A 23,695-nucleotide genomic window follows, 5' to 3' on the forward strand; every position below is an offset into this window, starting at 1 on the left:
TCCTTGTAGTTGATTTGTAGTTTCATACCATTGTAGTCAGGAAAGATGTTTGTTATTTTACCTTCTTTATTCTATTAAGTGTTGTTTGTGGCATAATATGTGTCCTATCCTAGGAAATGTTTCACATGCACTTGGAAAGAATGTGTATTCTACTGCTTTGGGATGGAATGTTCTTTATGTGTCTATTAAGTTCACATGATATAATGTGTTATTTGGGCTTCCCTGGTGGCTCAGATGGTAAAGCATCTGCCTGCAATGCAGGAGACCCAGGTTCAATCCCTGGGTCGGGAAGATCCCCTGGAGAAGGAAATGGCAACCCACTCCAGTATGCTTGCCTGGAAAATTCCATGGACAGAGGAGCCTGGTAGACTACAGTCCATGGGGTCGCAAAGAGTCAGACACGACTGAGTGACTTCACTTCACTTCACTTCAATGTGTTATTTAGAGCCAGTGTCTCCTTATGGATTTTCTGTCTGGATGATCTGCCAACTGATATACATGGGTGTTTAAATGCCCTATTTTATTATGCTGCTGTCAATTTGTCTCTTATGTTTCTTAACAGTTGTTTTATGTATTTATTTGTTGCCATATTGGATGCATGTGCATGCATGCTCATTCACTCAGTGGTGTCAGACTCCACTGCATATGGAGTGGTGCATTCCCATGGACTGCAGCCCACCAGGCTCCTCCATCTTTGAAATTTTCCTTGCAAGAAAACTGGAATGGATTTCCATTTCCTCCTACAGGGAATCATCCTGACTCAGGAGTCAAATCCACACCTCCTGCTTCTCCTGTGTTAGCAGGCAGATTCTTTACCACTTAGCCCCCTGGGAAGCCATTGGGTGCATATATAATTAAAATTGTCATATATTCTTGTTGAATTAATATGTTTATAATTATATAATATCCTTTTTTGTCACTTGTTCATTCCTCTTGCATTAAAGACTTTTTTTTCCATCCCCTCACTTTCACTTTGTGTGTGTATTTATATCTGAAGTGAGTCTCTTGTAGACAGCATATATACGAATCTTGGTTTTGTATCCATTCAGCCACTTTGAACCTTTTAATTGGAGCATTTAGTCATAATTACATTTCAAGTAATTATTAATAGGTATGTACTTATTGCCATTCTGAATTGCCAAATTGCCAGATAGAGTATTCTTGGTGTTTTGTTTTGTTTTGTTTTGTTTTTACTTTCAACATTTAGAATATATCAATATATCATGACACTCCTGGTCTGCAAAGTTTCTGAGGAAAAGTCCACTCCTAATCTTTTGGGCATTCCTTAATATATGCTGCTGCTGCTGCTGCTGCTAAGTCGTTTCAGTCATGTCCTACTCTGTGCGACCCCATAGATGGCAGCCCACCAGGCTCCCCTGTCCCTGGGATTCTCCAGGCAAGAACAATGGAATGGGTTGCCATTTCCTTCTCCAATGCATGAAAGTGAAAAGTGAAAGTGAAGTCACTCAGTCGTGTCCAACTCTTCGTGGCCCCATGGACTGAAGCCTACCAGGCTCCTCCGTGCATGGGATTTTCCAGGCAAGAGTACTGGAGTGGGTTGCCATTGCCTTAATATATAACCAGTTGCTTTTCCCTGCATCTTTTAAGATTCTTTACCTTTAATTGTTGCTATTTTAATTATGGGCTTCCCTGATAGCTCAGTTTGTAAAGAATCCACCTGCAATACAGGAGACCCCAGTTTGCTTCCTGGGTCAGGAAGATCAGAAGAAGGGATAGGCTTCAATGCAGTATTCTTGGGCTTCCCATGTGGCTCAGCAGGTAAAGAATCCACTTGCAATGTGGGAGACCTGGGTTTGATCCCTGGGTTGGGAATATCCCCTGGAGAAGGGAAAGGCATTTTAATTATAATGTATCTTGGTGTGGACCTCTTTAGGTTCATCTTATTTATGACTCTATGCTTCCTGGAAATGGGTGGCTGTTTTCTTTCCTTTCCTTTCTCAGTTCTTATTTCTTCAAATAGCTTCTCAGCCCCATTCTCGCTCCCTCTCTTCTCCTTCTTGGACCCCTATTATGTGAATGTTAGTATTCTTGATATTGTCTCTGAGGACTGAAGTTATCCTCATTTAAAAAAAAATAATAATTATTTTCTATTTCTGTTCAACTTGGATAATTTCCACTACTCTGGTCTCCAGTCTTCTGATCTATTTCATTGTATAATATAATCTACTGCTAATTCCTTCTAGTACTTTTTTTTTTTTTTTTTTTGAGTTGAAGTTATTCTTCAGCTCTGTTTGGTTACTCTTTATATTTCTCTACTTTCCCCTAAATTTCTCACTGTGTTTGTCGATTCTTCTTCCAAATTTGTTGAGGATATTTATGATCATTACTTTGAACTCCTTATTGGGCAAATTGCTTATCTCCACTTCACATAGATCTTTTGGGGTTTTGTCTCATTCCCTTATTTGGAATATATTTCTCTGCTTCTTCATTTTGCCTAATTCTCTGTGTTTATTTATGTGTATTTGATATATTAGTTATTCTTCCTAATCTTGAAGATGTGGTCTTCATGTTGGAATTATCCTATGGTGCTCAGAGCACTCATCACCTAAACTATATGCTCTAGGGGCACTGTCTATCTAAGCTACACTGGGCCCTTCTGTTGTGGCAGGGCTGACTTCTATGGGAACACCAGTAGATGGAGTCAGGTCTTTGCCCGGCTGACTGCCATAGCAGTGGATGCCTGGCGGTGGATAGGGATGGGTCCTGAATTGGATAGTTGCAGGGTCCCATGATTGGTGCCAGTCTGCTGGTAGCTATGAAAGCCTTCAGAATTAGTAAGCTATAGGAAGGATTCCTAAAGGGAATTTTCCAGCACCAATGACCTTATGATAAAAGTAGCCTGTCAAAATGTCTTTTATGGCATCTATGCCCCTAAGGGGATTCTTAGTTACCTGCTGCTTCTCCAGGAAGCTTTCTAGGATCAGAAAATTGGTCTCACCTAGGCTATTTTCAGATCATCGCCTCTGTACTAGGACCTAGAGTGTGTGAACCTCTTAAGATCAGACTCTCTGTTGCCACAGTCCTCCAGATCTCCCACATGTAAATCCCACTGGCTTTCAAGGCAAGATGTTTTAGGGTCTTGTCTTCCTGGTTCAGGATCCCTGGGAAAGGAACCTAATGAAATGGACCTCTCACTCCCGCAATTGTGGTTATTCTCTTGTTCGTGTTTCACCTGCCCAAAGGCGTCAGCCCAGACTATACTGTGCTTCTGCCCCTCCAACCCATCTTGTTGTGCTATCTTCTTCATATCTTAAACTATGGAAAATCTTTTATTATGGTCTTCAGGCTTTTCTTATAGATAGTTTCATAAATAGCTGTGAATTTTGTGTGCTCATGGGAGGAAGTGAGCTCAGGGTCCTCTTATCCCACCATTGAATCCACACCCTCTGCCTGTGGATATCTTTTAAAATGGACTTCTTATAAGGCTCTAGGGAAAAAAGAAAACAGTTATGAAGCATAAGCTTGGCTGTTGTTCAGTTGTTAAGTCGTGTTTGACTCTTTGTGACCACATGGACTTCAATACACCAGGCTTCCTTGTCCTTCACTATCTTCTGGAATTTCTTCAAGTTCATGTCCATTGAGTCAGTGATGCCATCCAACCGTCTCATCCTCTCTCACCCCCTTTTCCACGTGCCTTCAAACTTTCCAGCATCAGGGTCTTTTCCAATGAGTCAACTCTCTGCATTACATGGCCAAAGTATTGGAGCTTCAGTTTCAGCATCAGTCATTCTAATGAATACTCAGGGTTTATTTCCTTTAGCTTAGACTGGTTTGATCTCTTTGCTGTCCAGGGGACTCTCAGAAGTCTTCTCAAACATTACAGTTAGAAAGAATCAGTTTCTCATTGCTCAACCTTGTTTATGGTTGAACTCTCACAACTGTACATGACTACTGGAAAAACCATAGCATTGACTATATGGAACTTTGCCAGCAAAGTGATGTCTCTACTTTTACATACACTGTCTATGTCTCCCAAGGAGCAATCATCCTTTAATTTCATGGTTGCAGTCACTGTTCACAGTGATTTTGGAGCCCAAGAAAATAAAGTCTGTCACTATTTCCATTGTTTCCCTATCTATTTGCCATGAAGTGATGGGACCAGGTGCCATGATCTTAGTTTTTTGAATGCTGAGTTTTAAGCCAGCTTTTCCAATCTTCTCTTTCACCTTCATCAAGAGAGTCTTTAGTTCCTCTTCCATTTCTGTCATTATGGTGGTATCATCTACATATCTCAGGTTGTTGATATTTGCCCCAGAAATCCTGATTCATACTTGTGCTTCATCCAGCCTGGCATTTCACACGATGTTCTCTGCACATAAGTTAAATAGGAAAGGGGAAAATATACTGCCTTGGGGTACCCATTTCCAAATTTTGAACGAGTCCATTGTTTCATGTCCAGTTGTAACTGTTGCTTCTTGATCTGCATACAGGTTTCTCAGCAGATAGGTAAAGTGGTCTGGCATTCCCAAATCTTTAAGAATTTTTCACACTTTGTTGTGATCCACAGAGTCAAAACCTTTAGCTTACTCCATGAATCAGAAGGATATGTTTTTCTGAAATTCCCTTCTTTTTATATGATCCAGCAGAGGTTGGCAATTTGATCTCTGCTTCCTCTGCCTTTTTTAAATCCACTTGTACATCTGGAAGTTCTTGGTTCATGTGCTATTGAAGCCTAGCTTGAAGGATTTTGAGAATTACCTTGCTAGCATATGAAATGAGTGCAATTGTGTGGTAGTTTGAACATTTTTAGGCATTATCTTTCTTTGGGATTGAAATGAAAAAATGACCTTTTCCAGTACTGTGGCCATTGCTGACTTTTTCAAATTTGCTAGTGTATTGAGTACAGCACTTTCACAATATGACCTTTTAGGGTATTAAATAACTCAGCTGGAATTCCATCACCTCCACTAGCTTTTTCATAGTAATGCTTCCTAGGGCCCACTTGACTTCACACTCCAGGAAGTCTGGCTGTAGGTGAATGACCACATCATTGTGGTTATCTGGGTCATTAAGACCTTTTTTTGCACAGTTTTTCTGTGTATTCTTGCCACCTCTTCTTAATCTCTTAGCTTCTATTAGGTCTTTTCCTTTTCTGTCCTTTATTGTGCCCATCTTTACATGAAATGTTTAGTCTTTCCTGTTCTATTTTTTTCCCTCTGTTTCTTTGTATTGTTTGTTTAACAAAGTTTTCTTTCCACTCCTTGCTATCTTCAGAAACTGCATTCAGTTGCATATATCTTTCTCTTTCTCATTTGCCTATCACTTCTCTTTTCTCAGCTATTTGTAAGGCCTCCTCAGACACCATTTTAGCTTCTTCCAATCTTTTTTTTTTTTTTTTTTTAATGAACCAGTCCATTGTTCCATGTAAATTTCTAACTGTTGCTTTTTGACCCATATACATGTTTCTCTGGAGATAGGTAAAATGGCCTAGTAATCCCATAGTTTTACAGATTTTCCACAGTTTGTCGTGATCTACACAGTTAAAGGCTTTAGCGTAGCCAATGAAGCAGTTTTTTTCTGGAATCCCCTTGCTTTCTCCATGATCCAAAAAAAAAAAAAAAAAATGGCAATTTAATTGCCTGTTCCTCTGCCTCTTCAAAATCCAAGTTGCACATCTAGAAGTTTTCATTTCACATACTTCTAAGGCCTAGTTTGAAGAACTTTGAGCAGTACCTTAATTGAGAATTACCTCACTGAAGAAGGGAAAGGCAAACCACTTCAGTATTCTTGCCTTGAGAATCCCATGAACAGTATGAAAATGCAGAATGATAGCACACTGAAAGATGAACTCTCCAGGTTGGTAGGTACCCAATATGCTACTGGAAATCAGTGGAGAAATAACTCCAGAAAGAATGAAGAGACAGAGCCAAAGCGAAAACAATGAACAGTTGTGGATGTGATTGGTGACGAAAGTAAAGTCCGATGCTGCAAAGAGCAATATTGCATAGGACACTGGAACGTTATGAATCAAGGCAGATTGGAAGTGGTCAAACAGGAGATGGCAAGTGTGAACGTCAACATTCTAGGAATCAGCAAACTAAGGTGGACTGGAATGGGTGAATTTAACTCAGATGACCATTGTATCCACTACTGTGGGCAAAAATCCCTTAGAAGAAATGGAGTAGCCATCATAGTCAACAAAACAGTTCAAAATGCAGTACTTGGACTCAATCTCAAAAACAACAGAATGATCTCTGCTCATTTCCAAGGCAAACCATTCAATATCACAGTAATCCAAGTCTAATGCCCCAACCAATAATGCTGAAGAAGCTGAAGTTGAATGGTTCTATGAAGACCTTCAAGACCTTTTAGAACTAACACCCAAAAAAGAAGTCCTTTTTATTATAGGGGACTGGAATGCAAAAGTAGGAAGTCAAGAAACACCTGGAGTAATAGGCAAACTTGGCCTTGGAGTACAGAATGAAGCAGGGCAAAGGCTAATAGAGTTTTGCTAAGAGAACACACTGGTCATAGCAAACACCCTCTTCTAACAACACAAGAGAAGACTCTACACATGGACATCACCAGATGGTCAATTCCAAAATCAAATTGATTACATTCTATGGGGGCCAAAGATGGACAAGCTCTATGCAGTCAACAGTAACAAGATGGGGAGCTGAATGTGGCTCAGATCAGGAACTCCTTGTTGCCAAATTCAGACTTAAGTTGAAGAAAGTAGGGAAAACCACTAGACAATTCAGGAATGACGTAAATCAAATCCCTTATGATTATACAGTGGAAGTGACAAATAGATTCAAGGGATTGGATCTGATAGACTAGAGTGCCTGAAGAACTATGGATGGAAGTTCATGACATTGTACAGGAGGAAGGGATCAAGATCATATCCAAGAAAAAGAAATGCAAAAAAGACACAATCATTGTCTGAGGAGGCCTTACAAATAGCTGTGAAAAGAAGAGAAGCAAAAGGCAAAGGAGAACAGGAAAGATGTACCAATTTAAATACAGAGTTCCAAAGAATAGCAAGGAGAGATAAAAAAGCCTTTCTCAGTGATCAATGCAAAGAAATAGAGGAAAACAACAGAATGGGAAAGACTAGAAATCTCTTCAAGAAAATTAGAGATATCAAGGGTTCATTTCATGCAAAGATGGACACAATAATGGACAGAAATGGTATGAATGTTAAGGGAAGCAGAAGATATTAAGAAGAGGTGGCAAGAATACACAGAAGAATTATACAAAAAAGATCTTCATGACCTAGATAATCACTATGGTATGATCACTCACTTAGACCCAGACATTCTTGAATGCAAAGTCAAGTGGGCCTTAGGAAGCATCACTATGGATGAAGGTCATAGAGGTGATGGAATTCCAGTTGAGCTCTTTCAAACCCTAAAAGATGATATTGTGAAAATGCTGCACTCAATATGCCAGAATATTTGGAAAACTCAGCAGTGGTCACAGGACTGGAAAAGGTCAGTTTTCATTCCAATCCCAAAGAAAGGCAATGCCAAAGAATACTCAAACTACTACACAATTGCCCTCATCTCACACGCTAATAAATTAATACTCAAAAATCTCCAAGCCACGCTTCAGCAGTACATGAACTGTGAACTTCCAGATGTTCAAGTTGGATTTAGAAAGGCAGAGAAAACAGAGGTAAATTGCCAACATCCTCTGGATCATCAAAAAACCAAGAGAGTTCCAGAAAAACACCTACTTTGGCTTTATTGACTATATCAAAGTCTTTGACTGTGTGGACCACAGCAGACTGGATAATTCTTAAAGAGGTGGAAATACCAGACCACCTGACCTGCCTCCTGAGAAATCTGTAGACAGGTAAAGAAGCAATAGTTAGAACTGGACATAGAACAAGAGACTGGTTCCAAATTCAGAAAGGAGTATGTCAAGGCTACATATTGTCACCCTGATTATTTAACTTACATGCAGAGTACATCATGGGAAATGCAAGGCTGGATGAAGCACAAGCTAGAATCAAGATCGCCAGGAGAAATATCAATAACCTCAAATATGCAGATGACACCACCCTTATGGCAGAAAGCGAAGAACTACTAAAGAGCCTCTTGATGAAGGTGAAAGAGAAGAGTGAAAATGTTGGCTTAAAACATTCAGAAAACTAAGATCATGGCATCTTGTCCCATCATTTCATGGAAGATAAATGGGAAGCAATGGAACCAGTTTCAGACATTTTTTGATCTCCAAAATCACTGCAGATGGTGACTGCAGCTACGAAATTAAAAGACGCTTGCTCCCTGGAAGAAAAGTTATCAGCAACCTAGATTGCATCTTAAAAAGCAGAGATGTTTTTTGCCAACAAAGGTCTATCTAGTCAAAGCTATGGTTTTTCCAGTTGTCATGTATGGATATGAGAGTTGGACTATAAGGAAAGCTCTGTGCTGAAGAATTGATGCTTTGAACTGTGGTGTTGGAGAAGACTCTTGAGAGACTACACGGAGATCTAACCAGTCCATCCTAATGAAATCACTCCTGAATATTCTTTGTAAGGACTGCTGCTGAGGCTTAAACTCCAATACTTTGGACCCATTGTGCGAAGAACTGACTCATTTGAAAAGACCCTGGTTCTGAGAAAGAATGAAGGCTGGAGGAGATAACGACAGTGGATGAGATGGTTGGATGGCATCACCAACTCCATGGACATGAGTTTGAGTAAACTCCAGGAGTTGGTGATGGATAGGGAAGCCTGGCATGCTGCAGTCCATGGGTTGCAAAGAATTGGACATGACTGAGTGACTGAAATGAACATTAATGGCATGTGAAATACAAGCAAATGAATGGTAATTTGAGCATTCTTTGGCATTGCCCTTGTTTGGGATTAGAAAGAAAATGATATTTTTCCAGTTTTGTGGGTGGTGCTGTTTTTCAAATTTGCTGGCATACTGATTGCAGCACTTTAATAGCATCATCTTTTAAGATTTTTTTTTTTTTTTTGCATGTTGTGATAGGTCACTTTTATTAGGACAAAACTTATTTCATATGAAGTCTATAGGATGAGATGGGAAAAACTAATTTTATGAAGAGAAAAAAAAAAATTACACACAAGCATCTTTGCCTTTATCCATACTTTTAAATATATGTGTGTATTTATTTCTTTTCAGGTATAAGTGGCAAATCTTCTACCATATCAAAATATTTTCTCAATAAAGATCCTTGTGAATAGATTAGATGCTATTAAACACACCACTTAATATCATACATGCAAATATTTCTAAAGTTCAGAGAAGTAATTTCTACTTATCATTACCTACCCCACAATCTCGTAGATGCTGTATTAAAAAGACTAGCTAAATAAAACATTTTTAATAGTATGTCTGAACATTTAGGGCTTCCCTTGTAGCTCAGATGGTAAAGAATCCACCTGCAGTGCAGGAGACCCAGGTTCAGTTTCTGGGTCGGGATGATCCCCTGGAGGAAGAAATGGCAACCTATGGTATTCTTGCCTGGAGAATCCCATGGACAGAGGAGCCTGGTGGGCTACAGTGCTTGGGTCGCAAAGTGTTGGACATGACTGAGCAACAAAGCAGGCACGCATGCATGTGAACATTTATTTCAGCCACCAAGCTATGATTGTATAGATTGACCACCACTATAAACACTGCTGTTTGGATACAAACATTCAATTAGATATCAGAGTATAATTTCTCTTTAGAGAAGTAGCACGTTGGTCTGCTTTTATTCATTAACACTGCAACTTGAACAGGCTTATCAGGTATCATCAGGGCCTTCAGTTCAGTTCAGTGGCTCAGTCATGTCTGCCTCTTTGTGCCCTCATGAACCTCAGCACACGTCTTCCCTGTCCATTACCAACTCCCAGAGGTAACTCAAACTCATGTCCATCAAGTCGGTGATGCCATCTAACCATCTCATCCTCTGTCAGCCCCTTCTCCTCCCACCTTCAATCTTTCCCAGCATCAGGATCTTTTCCAATGAGTCAACTCTTCACATGAGGTGGCCAAAGTACTGGAGTTTCAGCTTCAGCATCAGTCCTTCCAATGAACACCCAGGACTGATCTCCTTTAGCATGGACTGGTTGGATCTCCTTGCAGTCCAAGGGACTCTCAAGAGTCTTCTCCGACACCACAGTTCAAAAGCATCAATTCTTCCCCGCTCAGCTTTCTTTATAGTCCAACTCTCACATCCATACATGACCAATGGAAAAACCATAGCCTTGACTAGATGGACCTTTCTTGAGATGTTAAATAGCTCAGATGGAATTCGGTCCTCTCCAGAAGCTTTGTTTGAAGTAATATTTCCTAAGGCTCATTTGACTTCACACTCCAGGATATCTGGCTCCAGGTGAGTGATTACACCATTGTGGTTATCCAGGTCATTAACACCTTTTTTGTATAGTTTTGTGTATTCTTGACACCTCTTTTGTTTATCTCTTCTACTTCTGCTAAATCTGTACCATTTCTGCCTTTTATTGTGCCCATCCTTGCATGAAATATTTCCTTGATACCTTTAATTTTCTTGAAGAGATCTATAATCTTTCCCATTCTATTATTTTCCTCTATTTTTATTGTTCATTTAAGAAGGCCTTCTTATATCTCCTTGCTATTCTGTGGAACTCTGTATTCAGTTGGGTATATCTTTGCCTTTCTTACTTGCCTTTTGCTTTTCTTACTTCCTCAGCTACTTCTAGAGCCTCCTCAAACAACCACTTTGCCTTCTTGCGTTTCTTTTTGCTGGAGATGATTTTGGTCTTTGCCTCCTGTACAATGTTATGAACCTCTGCTCATATTTCTTCAGGCACTCTCTCTACCAGATATAATCCCTTGAATATATTTTTCACCTCCACTGAATAATCATAAGGGATTTGATTGAGTTCATACCTGAAAGGTCTAGTGGTTTTTCCTACTTTTCTCAATTTAAGCCTGAGACTTTAATGCATTTATGATCAGAGCCATAATCAGCTCCAGGTTTTGTTTTTACTTATTGTGCAGAATTTCATTTTTTGCTGCAAAGAACATAAGCAATCTGATTTGGTATTGATCATCCAGTGATGTCCATGTGTGGAATTTTCTCTTGTGCTGTTTAGAAAGGGTGTTTGCTATGACCAGCATGATCTCTTGACAAAGCTGTGTTAGCCTTTGCTCTGCTTCATTTTGTACTCCAAGGTCTAAGTTGCCTGTTTTTCTAGGTATCTCTTGATTTCTACTTCTGTATCCAATCCCCTATCATGAAAAGGATAGCTTGTTTTTGGTCTTTTTCTAGCAGGTGTTACAGATCTTCATAAAACCCGTCAACTTCAGCCTCTTTGGCATCAGTGGTTGGGGTACAGACTTGGATAACTGTGATGCTGAATGTTTTGCCTTGGGAAAAAACAGATCATTCTGTCATTTTTGAGATTTCACCCAAGTACTACACTTTGGACTCTATTATTGACTGTTAGGGTTACTTCATTTATTTTAAGGAATTCTTGATCACATTAGTAGATATAACAGTTATTTAAATTAAATTTTCCCATTCCTGTTTATTTTAAATCACTGATTCTTAAGATATCAATGTTCAGTCTTGCCATCTCCTGATTGACTTCATCCAATTTATCATGATTCATGGACCTAACATTCCAGGTTCCTATGCAAAGTTGTTCCTTACAGAATGGGATTTTACTTTTACCACCAGACACATCCACAACTGAGCATAATTTCCACTTTGGTCCTGTCACGAGATAACATTAATTTCTAGATTGTGCCAGTCTTCATGATTGCAGTGTTTTCAAGGGAGCATTTCAGGAGGGTTGACTCCAGAATTCAGTGGAAAGTCAAGATCATGCTCTTGAAGACTAAGAAGACCAGCTGAACAGGAAACAACCTCCTGTTACTGAAGTAAGGGAAGACACACATCAAAATATTTAGTCCTGCTCAAGCAGATGACCCAACCAGTGCTGTCAGGGAAGAATGTCGATCCACTGGCATTGCCAAGTGAGAAGTCTCACTGAACATTACAGATCACATTTAATGATTGGGAACACTGAATTGCAATGGACGATCAGTAATCAGCCATTGATATCACTGCACATCAGCAGCTGAAGTAAGCCAGATCTTGTTGCAAATTCTTCTTCTATTTCCATCCTATTAAATTGGCTCAGGCAGTAAACAATCCAGTGTTTCTGGTCTCCCTGGAGGCTGTGGTGGTGTATGCAAAGAACTGACCCATTGGGAAAAACCTTGGTATTGGGAAAGATTGAAGGCAGGAGGAGAAGGGGATGACAGAGGATGAGATGGTTGGATGGCATCACCGATTCCATGGACATGAATTTGAGCAAGCTCTGGGAGCTGGTGGTGGACAGGGAAGCCTTGCATGCTACACTCCATGGGGTTGCAAAGAGTTGGACATGACTGATCTACTGAACTGATCTGGAGCAAAGAATCCACCTACAATACAGGAGACCTGGGATCTATCCCTGGGTTGGGAAGATCCCCTGGAGAAGGGCATGGCAACCCACTCCAGTATTCTTGCCTGGAGAATCCCATGGACAGAGGAGCCTGGCCATTTACAGTCCATACGGTTTCAAAGAGTCAGAATGATTGAGCAACTGAGCACATATGCACACAGAAAAACTCAAACTATACTAACTTTAAAATTAACTTTCAAGTTTTTCTTTTTATAATAACTTCACAAGGACTTCCCTGGTGGCATAGATGGTAAAGAAACTGCAAAAAAGAAAGAAAGAAAGAAAGAAACTGCCTGCAACGCAGGAAACCTTGGTTCTATCCCTGGGTTGGGAAGATCCCCTGGAGGAGGGCATGGCAACCCCCTCCAGTATTCTTGCCCGGAGAATCCCCATGGACAGAGGAGCCTGGCAGGCTACAGTCCATGGGGTCACAAAGAGTCAAACATGACTGAGTGACTAAGCCCAGCACAGCACATTAAACTGAAACTAACACTTATATATGAAGAAGACAGCCTTAATTCACCAAACAAACTAAAATTGTATTGTATCCCAGAACAGAGAGTCAACTGGTAGCTTATATAGCTATATCTCCATTGTTTTGGATTTTTTTTTTTTTTTTTCTCATTAGACCAATAGTGCAAATTTTTAAGGAGATAAGGAGTTAGAAATAATTCTTTTCTGAGGGAAAAAAAAAAATTAAAAGCAAACCCAAGGCATTGGTCTAATTCAGTTCAGTTCAGTTCAGTCACTCAGTTGTGTCCGACTCTTCACAACCCCATGGACCACAGCACGCCAGGCCTCCCTGTCCATCACCAACTCCGGGAGTTTACTCAAACTCATTTCCATTGAGTCAGTGGTGCCATCCAACCATCTCATCTTCTGTCATCCCCTTCTCCTCCCACCTTCAATCTTTCCCAGCATCAGGGTCTTTTCAAATGAGTCAGTTCTTTGCATCAGGTGGCCAAAGTATTGGAGTTTCAGCTTCAACATCAGTCCTTCCAATGAACACTCAGGACTGATCTCCTTTAGGATGGAACTGATTGGATCTCCTTGCAGTCCAAGGGACTCTCAAGAGTCTTCTCCAACACCACAGTTCAAAAGCATCAATTCTTCCCCGCTCAGCTTTCTTTAAAGTCCAGCTCTCACATTCATATATGACTACTGGAAAAACCATGGCCTTTGGTTGGCAAAATAATGTCTCTGCTTTTTATATGCTGTCTAGGCATAATTTCCTTCCAAGGAGTAAGCATCTTTTAATTTCATGGCTGCAGTTACCACCTGCAGTGATTTTGGAGCCCATAAAAATAAAGTCAGCCACTGTTTCCCCATCTATTTGCCATGAAGTGATGTGACCAGATGCCATGATCTTAGTTTCCTGAATGTTGAGCTTTAAGTCAAACTTTTCACTCTCCTCTGTCACTTTCATCAAAGGGTTCTCTAGTTCTTCACTTTCTGCCATAAGGGTGGTGTCATCTGCATATCTGAGGTTATTGATATTTCTCCAGGCAATCTTGATTCCAGCTTGTACTTCATCCAGCCCAGTGTTTCTCATGACTCACTCTGCATATAAGTTAAATAAGCAGGGTGACAATATACAGCCTTGACGTACTCCTTTCCCTATTTGGAAGCAGCCTGCTGTTACTTGTCCAGTTCTAACTGCTGCTTCCTGACCTGCATACAGATTTCTCAAGAGGCAGGTCAGGTTGTCTGGTATTCCCATCTCTTTCACAATGGCAAACCACTTCAGTATTCTTGCCTTAAGAACCGCATGAACAGTATGAAAAGGCAGAAAGATAGCACACTGAAAGATGAACTCCCCGGGTCGGTAGGTGCCCAATATGCTACTGGCGATCAGTGGAGAAATAACTCCAGAAAGAATGAAGAGACGGAGCCAAAGCAAAAACAACACCCAGTTGTGGATGTGACTAGTGATAGAAGCAAGGTCTATTATGTAAAGAGCAATATCGCATAGGAATCTGGAATGTTAGGTCTGTGAATCAAGGCAGATTGGAAGTGGTCAAACAGGAGTGGCAAGAGTGAACGTCAACATTTTAGGAATCAGCGAACTAAGATGGACTGGAATGGGTGAGTTTAACTCAGATGACCATTGAATCTACTATTGTGGGAAAGAATCCCTTAGAAGAAATGGAGTAGCCATCATAGTCAACAAAACAGTTCAAAATGCAGTACTTGGATGCGATCTCAAAAATGACAGAATGACCTCTGTTCATTTCCAAGGCAAACCATTCAACATCACAGTAATCCAAGTCTATGCCCCAACCAGTAATGCTGAAGAAGCTGAAGTTGAATGGTTCTATGAAGACCTACAAGACCTATTAGAACTAACACCAGAAGAAGATGTCTTTTGCATTATAGGGGACTGGAATGCAAAAGTAGGAAGTCAAGAAACACCTAGACTAACAGGCAAATTTGGCCTTGGAGTAAAGAATGAAGCAGGGCAAAGGCTAATAGAGTTTTGCCAAGAGACCGCACTGGTCATGGCAAACACCCTCTTCCAACAACACAAGAGAAGACTCTATACATGGACATCACCAGATGGTCAACACTGAAATCAGATTGATTATATTATTAGCATTCAAAGATAGAGAAGCTCTATACAGTCAGCAAAAGAAGACTGGGAGCTGACTGTGGCTCAGATCATGAGCTCCTTACTGGTCTAATTATCCTCACTGAATAAGCCACACACATTGCATCTAACTGAGTTAACCAGTTCATACAGGGACTGGTTAGTAAGGCCCCAGGGAGTAGCTGAGTTACTTCCTGAAATGTTTCCAGTGGGTGGATTTCTAATCTGACAGGATTCCAGGGCACATGTGGAAAGCCCTGGGATTCAGCAACAATTCTAAAAAGCCATCTCTAAACACTAAGGTAAAAATAGCTTTCTCTTTCTATGAAATATCACTTCACATTTTACCATGGTCAAATATTCAAATGCCTGTGCTGCATTCAGTGCTAACATCAGCCGTCTTAGACATTTTCACATCTTCTGTAGTTTCTGGATTAGTATGAAAATAGGCTATTTTTTAGATTGCACTAAAGAACACTTAGAAGTATTTAAAGGACAGCCAGTGTTATCTATTAATGCATAGGAAACGGGGGAGGGAAAAGAGGGAGGGAGATGGAATAAGATATGCCATCTAGCCTGTCACAGAAAATAGCAGTGGCTGGAAATATTGGGAGAAATACTGAAAATCAATTTTAAGTGTTTACTAGATGTAAAAATCAAAAGTAGGACATTTCGTTCTTCACTACTGACCTGATTCTTTCATTCCTTGCCTGTCATTTGACTTTATGATGTTTTTCTCTTTTTTTGTCAGAAGGTTTCCTTCTTGACTAAAACAGAGGGGAAAAAAAGCTGACTGAAAGTGGGTTCCAGCCAGAAATTTCTCTGTGGAAGAATCTCACAGGTTGTGGCTTCATCAGGAATCCCAGGACCAGTCAGATATATAATACATGTATATAGAAAGCATTATGTCTCAGTTATAAAGATGTTGAGTGTGAAGGGGATCAAGCAATCAATCAATGAGGACATGCTCTTTCTGTTCTCTGTGGAGGATCATTCAAATGTAATTTTTAACAATTTAGAATTTATTTTTCAGAGCAATTTTTTTCTTCTTTTCAGAGAAATTTTAGGTTCACAGCAATAGTGAGCAGAAAATAGAGATTTCTCATATTGTCTCTTTTCCCACATATACCAATTATTAACATCCCCCATCAGACAGTCTTGGTGTTACACATTCAATGGGTTCTGACAAACTTACAATGACATGGATCCATTATTAGTATCACAGAGTATTTTCACTTCTCCAAAAATTTTTTGCACTCTGCCTAGTCATCCTTTCTCCCCCTCAGTTCCTGGCTACCACTGGTTTATTTACTGTCTTCATCATTTTGCCTTTTCCACAATGTCATATAGTCAGAATCATGAAAAATGTAGCCTTTTCATACTGGCTTCTTTTACTTAGTAAAATGTATTTAAATTTCTGACATGCCTTTTCATTGATTGATAGCTCATTTCTTGTTAGTTCTAAATAATATCCCATTGTCTGGGCTATCCATTCTCCTAACTCAAAGGCATTGTGATTGCTTCCAAGTTTTAGCAATCATTAACAAAACTACTATAAACACCTGTGTATATATTAATGAGTAGACATAAGTTTTTAGTTCATTTGGGCAAATATCGGAAGAGTAATTGCTGGCTCATATGGTAAGAGTATGTATAGTTTTATAAGAAGCAGCCAAACTGCCTTCTAATGTGGCTGTACCATTTTGCAACAATGCATTAGAGTTTCTTCTTCTTCATGTTGTCACCAGCATTTGCTGTTGCCAGCTGTTTTGACCATTCTAATAGCTGTATAGTAGTTTTGCATTGTTTTAATTTCCATTTCTCTGATGACATAAGATGTGGAACATCTTTTCATATGCTTATTTTCAATCTCTATATCTTCTCTGGTGAGATTTCTATTAAAGTTTTTGGCTCAATTTTTAAATCAGGCTGTCATTTTTTTGTGTGTGTGAGTTTTAAGAATTCTTTTATATTTTGGATAATAGTCCTTTAACAAATATATCTTTTGCAAATGTTTTCTCCCAAAATGTGGCCTGTCTTTTTATTCTCTTGACAGTGTCTTTGGCAGAATAGAAATTTTAAATTTCATTGAATTCCGGCCTATCAAGTATTTCTTTCATGGATCATGCTTTTGGTGTTATATCTAAAAAATCACTGCTATATTCAAGTTCATCTAGATATTCTCCTGTTATACTCTATGAATTTTTAATTTTTTGTTTTATTAAGTCTATAATCCATTATAAGTTAATATTTGTGAAGAGAATAGAGTATGTGTCTACATTCCTTGTTTTGTATGTGTATGTTCCACTTTCCCAGAACTATTTGTTGAAGAGACTATTTTTTCTCTACTGCATTGCCTTTACTTTGTCAAATTTCCATTGACTATGAATGAAAGTCACTCATTCATGTCTGATTCTTTGCAACCCCATGGACTGTACACCCCACGCTCCTCTGTCCATGGGGATACTCAAGGCAAGGATACAAGAGGGGATTGCCATACCCTCTTCCATAGGATCTTCCTGACCCAGGATTGAACCCAGGTCTCCTGCATTGCAGGCAGACTTTTTACCAACCGAGTCACCAGGGAAGCCCATTGACTTTCATTGACTATAAGTGGGCCTATTTCTGGGTACTGTATTTTGTTGCATTGATTTGTCTACTCTTTTTTGCCAATACAGCACTGTATTGATTACTGTGGTTGTTCAGTTGCTCAGTCATGTCTGATTCTTTGCGACCCCATGGACTGCAGAGCACCAGGCTTTGCTGTCCTTCACTATCTCCCAGTTTGCTCAAACTCATGTCCATTGAGTCAGTGATGCCATCAAACCATTTCATCCTCGGTCCTCCCCTTCTCCTCCTGCTTTAGTCTCTGCCTTCAATCTTTCCCAACATCAAGGTCTTTTCCAATGAGTCAGCTTTTCACATCAGGTGGCCAAAGTATTGGAGCTTCAGCTTCAGCATCAGTCCTTCCAATGAATATTTAGGGTCGATTTCCTTTAGGATTGACTGGTTTGATCTCCTTGCTGTCCAAGGGACTCTCAGAAGTCTTCTCCAGCACCACAGTTTGAAAGCATCAATTCTTCAGGGCTCAGCCTTCTTTAATATCCAACTCTCAGATCCATACATGAATACTGGGAAAACCATAGCTTTGACTAGTGTTTCTGCTTTCTAAGACACTGTCTAGGTTGGTCATAGCTTTTATTCCAAGAAACAAGCATATTTTAATTTCATGGCTGCAGTCACTGTCCTCAGTGATTTTGGAGCCCAAGAAAATAAAGTCTGTCACTGGTTCCATTTTTCCCCCATCTATTTGCCATAAAGTGATGCCATGATTTTAGTTTTTTTGAAGATTGTAGAATATAATAAGTGGTGAGGTTGAGAAGTATCAGTCTGTCAGTTTTGTTCTATTTCAATAGAATCTCAACTGTTTTGAGTCTTTTGCCTCTCCATAGAAACTTTAAAATCAGTTTGCTGAAATCTGCAAAGTAACCTTCTGGAATTTTGATTGAGATTGCATTGAATCTAAAAATCAAGCTTATTACAGAATATAAAGATCAAACATTATAATTTGCATCTAAAACTGTACTTATCTAAAAAAATGCAAGTTTTTACATTATCTTCAGTGGACCAAGCCAAAATATTTGCTTAATTGGGTACCACAGTTGAACCTTTTAGTCACTCAGTCATGTCTGACTCTTTGCAACCCCATGGACTGCAGCCCACCAGGCTCCTCTGTCCATGAGATTTCCCAGGCAAGGATACTAGAGTGGGTTGCCATTTCCTTCTCCAGGGGATCTTCCCAACCCAGGGATAGAACCCAGGTCTCCTGCACTGCAGGCAGATTCTTTAGCAACTGAGCTACAAGGGAATCTCTTCACTATTTTACTGCCCTATAAATAAGAGCTATTTTCAAAAATCAGATAATTGTCAGAGCATGTCAAATACATGAGAGAAAAACATTAAGAACCCCCCTGCATTTCCCCTCAATGAAACCATAGACAATTTTCTTGAAGGAAAATGTCCTCTAGAAAGTTTTTTGAAGCATGCCTTAGGAATAGGGGCATAGCTGTGTTAGTGAAATTTGGGCTGAATTTTTTAAATTGAATAAAAAGATGAATTCCAGGAAAAGTGAGGCTTCTGGTAATGCATGACTCACAGGAAAGACTTTGGACATTTTCTATCAACCATTATAGTCTTTACAATGTGTGAATTTCTGCAGGTTCCTCATTACCCTACTATGTGCTCATGCCTATGAATGGTGTAATGAAATGTTAATCAGACCTTCTTTCTGTGATGGCATTAAGAGGACAGGAACAAGAACCTCCTCTCTTCTAGTAGTAAATGTATTGTATGAAAACCTTTCCTTCTAAATTCCTAATAGTCCAAGATAGTGCCCTAATCTTCCAGCTGGGTGAGTACAATAGCTTTATGACTCAAATATATTTTTTCTTCCATTTTTCTACCCCTGCCACCCCTCCAGGGTCTACAGTTACTTTTAAGCTTGCTTCTAGAATCCAGCCACGCTAAAATCTTTAGCTTCTTTTGAATAAGCACTGCTGATGTGGCTGCTTAGTAGACCCCCTGCTTTCTTCAAGGTTCCAGGGTCTTTGCAAAAAGAGAGTGCTGACTCATGTCTTTGCTAAAACTTCATTTCACCAGAAGTCTTTCTTTAGACCCCTATATGTGTTAGTCCTCATCATCCCACAGATACTCCCATAAAACCCAGAGCTTCCTCATTTATCACAGATTGTTGATCCTGATCTCCCACACTGGACCACGAGGTAGTTGCCAGCACTGAGTCCCTGTTTAACCACAGTCTCAGACAAGTGCCTGGACATAGAGCGCCTGTATGTGTGCTAAGTGCCAGATAGAGTATATTCTTTATTACACACTTTTATGTGTTATTTAATGTATGCAAGTTATATCACGTTATTTCATATATTTTATATATTTCATAAATTATATAATATACTTTATATCTCAATTTCAGCTATCACAGGAAATTTCTAATCAGATTTCTATCCTGGAAATATTTATTTTTCTATCTGAAATTTTTTTCTCTAGAAAAAAAAAAAACCACAAAACAAATAGTTGCTTTTTAATATAAGCAATTTAAAGCTAAGACCACCAATTTTTAAAAAATAAATGTTTCATTCCCCCTCATTTCCCTGAATTCTAAGGATTGAAAACTCTTTTAAGAATTAAAGAAACTGCTAGGTTGTAGAGCCATGACAGGCTATAGAAAGGGTCTTTGCACAGTGGGGTCCTCACCTGTAAGGATGATGTTTCAGAGAAAAGCTGTGCCCTCCCTCACATTACTTTCATCTCTAGCAGCTCTCCAAGGGCAGGGTGTGGAACCCATCCTTCCACTAAGACTTTATCACTGGTTTAAAAGATTTATTGAGTCACATCTGCTTGTTCATTAGCTTCACTCTGGAAAGAAGATATTTGAAAGCAGGGAGGGAGAGAGAGGGCATAAAATAGCTCGCATGGGGAAGAAAGGGTGCAGTGTGAAGAGAATAAATTTCACTAGCACAGCCCAAGTTTTGCAAGCCTTCATGACACCTAGGAATCTTTCCATTTAATAAATTCTGCTCAAGCTTGCAGTTTGTAGCACCATCCTAAATTCATTTTCACCAGATAAGAACTGATGGAAACCTTTCCAACACTTGGGAGGCTGTATTGTCCAGGAGTAAGCCCTGCATGATGCTCTAATGAGGTTAAAACAGAGCCTGTTTGTTCAGTCAACCAGACCAGCATTTACTCTGCTGACTGCTAATGATGATTAAGGAAACAAGATTTACCTCAGAATCTGTGCTTCCTGACAAAAGATATCCTGGAGAGGTTGGCACTTATTGTTTCTGTCTGAGGTTCAAGGAGTTTATTTTTTTTTTTTCCTCACTATGAAGAAAAAAATATAGAATTAATGATTATAAACTGAGAATTAGAGCTTGTAATATATGTAATCCCAGAGAAAAAAGATAGGTATTGACCATTTTGTTAGTACATTAATTGCTCTTAGCTACATCCTGGGCTACACTATTGTCAAACCAGTCATTAAATGCTAGTAATGATTAGTTACTCCAGAATTAAAAGCTTAAATACAAATAAAATGAGATTGATGCTCTTTAATAGGTTAATGTGTCTTCTCTTTACCATGGTTATGCCGTATGTTATGTTCTTATGAACAGTGTCATTTCCAGAGGGGATATGGCTGTTTCTAAATGAGATTCTATTTACATCTGCAGCAGATATTTAGTCTACCACATATTGGCTATTGTTTTATAAATCCCTATACTTCCTTTCAATGAAATCTCCTTAACTCACATATTCCTGGAGTCTTTGGGAGGTTGTTTTGAGGTGTTCAGGTTTGTATTCTCTTTTGTTGTTGCTGTGTTTTTTACTTTGCCCTCACACTCTAACTTTAAAGCTTTATTCTTCACTTCACTAGCCCCAGGATAACACAGACACAGACATCTTTGCTGCATTGTCAATATCATTATTGTCAACCAAAATCAGTTCTGTATAAGCTCAGTCCATGGCTATCTCAATAGAACACTGTATTACCTTTAGATAGAATCTTATTATATGAAAGTGATTTTTAGGTCCACTTGTGAAATGTGAATTTACATGTCTTTTCTAATTCAGAAAGCACGTCTGAAACAGAAGTAGAGAAATTTATACAGGCCCCACTTTATTTTTAATGAGAAAGCCAAGGCAAAGGGAGGCCACAGAAACTGCCTGAGGCTTACACAGCAGGTTTCTGTCAGAGCAAGAGTTGAGAGTAAGTGGTGGGGTGGAAGGAGCCCAAGGCTAGGATCAAGGGACCTGATTGTTTTCCTAGTTCTATCAAACTGGAAATAGGTGTAAACTTTGAGGACTCTGACTTTCTAGATTGTAGCTTTCTTGTGAGTAAAATGAGGTTTTAAACTTGATATGCTTCAAAGCTTCTTGCAGTTCTGGCCTCTTAATTCAAAGATCTGTCTGTATTACACAAAAAGGCAATTTAATTTTAAAAAGTACATTAAGGTAAACTGAATTACTTAAGGGCAAGATTATAAGGACAAGAAAACATGACCTATGTCCTAAAAGACAGATTTGGGGAACAGAATATTTTAACAAAGGATGTTAAAACATGGTCATGGAAGCAGGACAAATCCTGAACATACAAGCAAGACAACTATATAAGGTGATGAGAAAAGATCAAAATTATATTTCAGTAGTTTAAATTCTGGGAGGCTTCAGAAAAAGGAGGCATTAGAAGTAGTTCCTTTGATAGCCTCTGGCATTTTCTTTTTGTCCATCTTGGTTTGAGTGAAAATCTCTTTCAACATTTCCCTCTCACTTCCTCTCTATTGGGATTTCAGCAAAGCAATCCAAAGCTTTGAGCCCTATAACTGATTTCAAGCCAAACTGATTATTTAGATAAAGTTTCTATGGTCTTTCAATACTCCATACACGCACAAACTCTGCCCGCTAGAGTTATATGCATTTACATAGACACACACATTCTTTTCCTTATTTTCTCAGGGAAATTCAGGATATAAGCACACAGGCAAAATAAAAGTTCAGTTGAGATATTGTAACCAAAAGTGGGATCTGGATTCTTGTTGTTCAAAAGCCAATCAAGAGGCAGCATTGGTGGAAAATTTTCTTAATTTTGGATGCTGGCCACTGGGTAGAGGGAGGGCAGATGCCTGTCCAAGGGCCAATCCTAGCCACTGACAATCAGTGGGCAAGAGATTTTACAGGCTGAGGGAGAGGGTTATATACAAAAACAGCACAGTCAGCTCTAACAGTCATCTTCAAATTGGTCAACCATGGTCTGGTCAGCAACATCTTAATTGTTTTAAGTAAAATTAGTTTTCAGTTCTATTGTGGAGGTAATAGATTTCCAGTTGCATTATTTAAAATCCTAAATGATGATGTTGTTAAAGTGCTGCACTCAATATGCCAGCATATTTGGAAAACTCAGCACTGGTCACAGGACCAGAAAAGGTCAGTTTTCACTCCTGTCCCAAAGAAAGGCAATGCCAAAGAATGTTCAAACTATAGTACAATTGTGCTCATTTCACATGCTAGCAAGGTTATAATCAAAATACATCAAGCTAGGCTTCAATATGTGAACCAAGGAATTTCAGATGTACAAGCTGGGTTTTGAAGAAGCAGAGGAACCAAAGATCACATTGACAACGTTTGTTGGATCATGGAGAAAGCAAGGGAGTTCCAGAAAAACATCTACTTCTGCTTCATTGACTATGCTAAAGCTTTTGACTGTGTGGTCAATACAAACTGTGGAAAATTTTTAAAGAGACGGTAGTACCAGACCACCTTACATGTCTCCTGAGAAACCTGGATGTGGGTCAAGAAACAACAGTTAGAAAAGGGCATGGCTCAAAACTGGGAAAGGAGCATGACAAGGCTCTATATTGCCACCTGATTATTTAACTCGTATTCAGAGTGCTGTGCTGTGATTAGTTGCTCAGTCCTGTCTGAAGAGAACATCATGAGAAATGCTGAGCTGGATGAATCACAAGCTGAAATCAAAATTGCCAGGAGAAATATCAACAAACTCAGATATGCAAATAATACCACTCTAACAGCAGAAAGTGAAGACGAACTTAAGAGCTTCCTGATGAGGGTGAAAGAGGAGAGTGAAAAAGTTGGCTTGAAACTCAACATTCAAAAAACTA

General features: G+C 39.3%; 1 non-coding gene across 1 annotated transcript; it reads left to right on the top strand.

The window, feature by feature from the left end:
• The first annotated feature begins 219 nt into the window (after positions 1-219).
• TRNAC-GCA (transfer RNA cysteine (anticodon GCA)) lies at positions 220-291 on the top strand. Its single transcript has one exon. It is a non-coding gene; the product is annotated as a tRNA-Cys (tRNA).
• The last annotated feature ends 23,404 nt before the right edge of the window (positions 292-23,695 follow it).

Source organism: Dama dama, chromosome 27 (genome assembly GCF_033118175.1).
Source record: "Dama dama isolate Ldn47 chromosome 27, ASM3311817v1, whole genome shotgun sequence".
Classification (NCBI taxonomy): domain Eukaryota; kingdom Metazoa; phylum Chordata; class Mammalia; order Artiodactyla; family Cervidae; genus Dama; species Dama dama.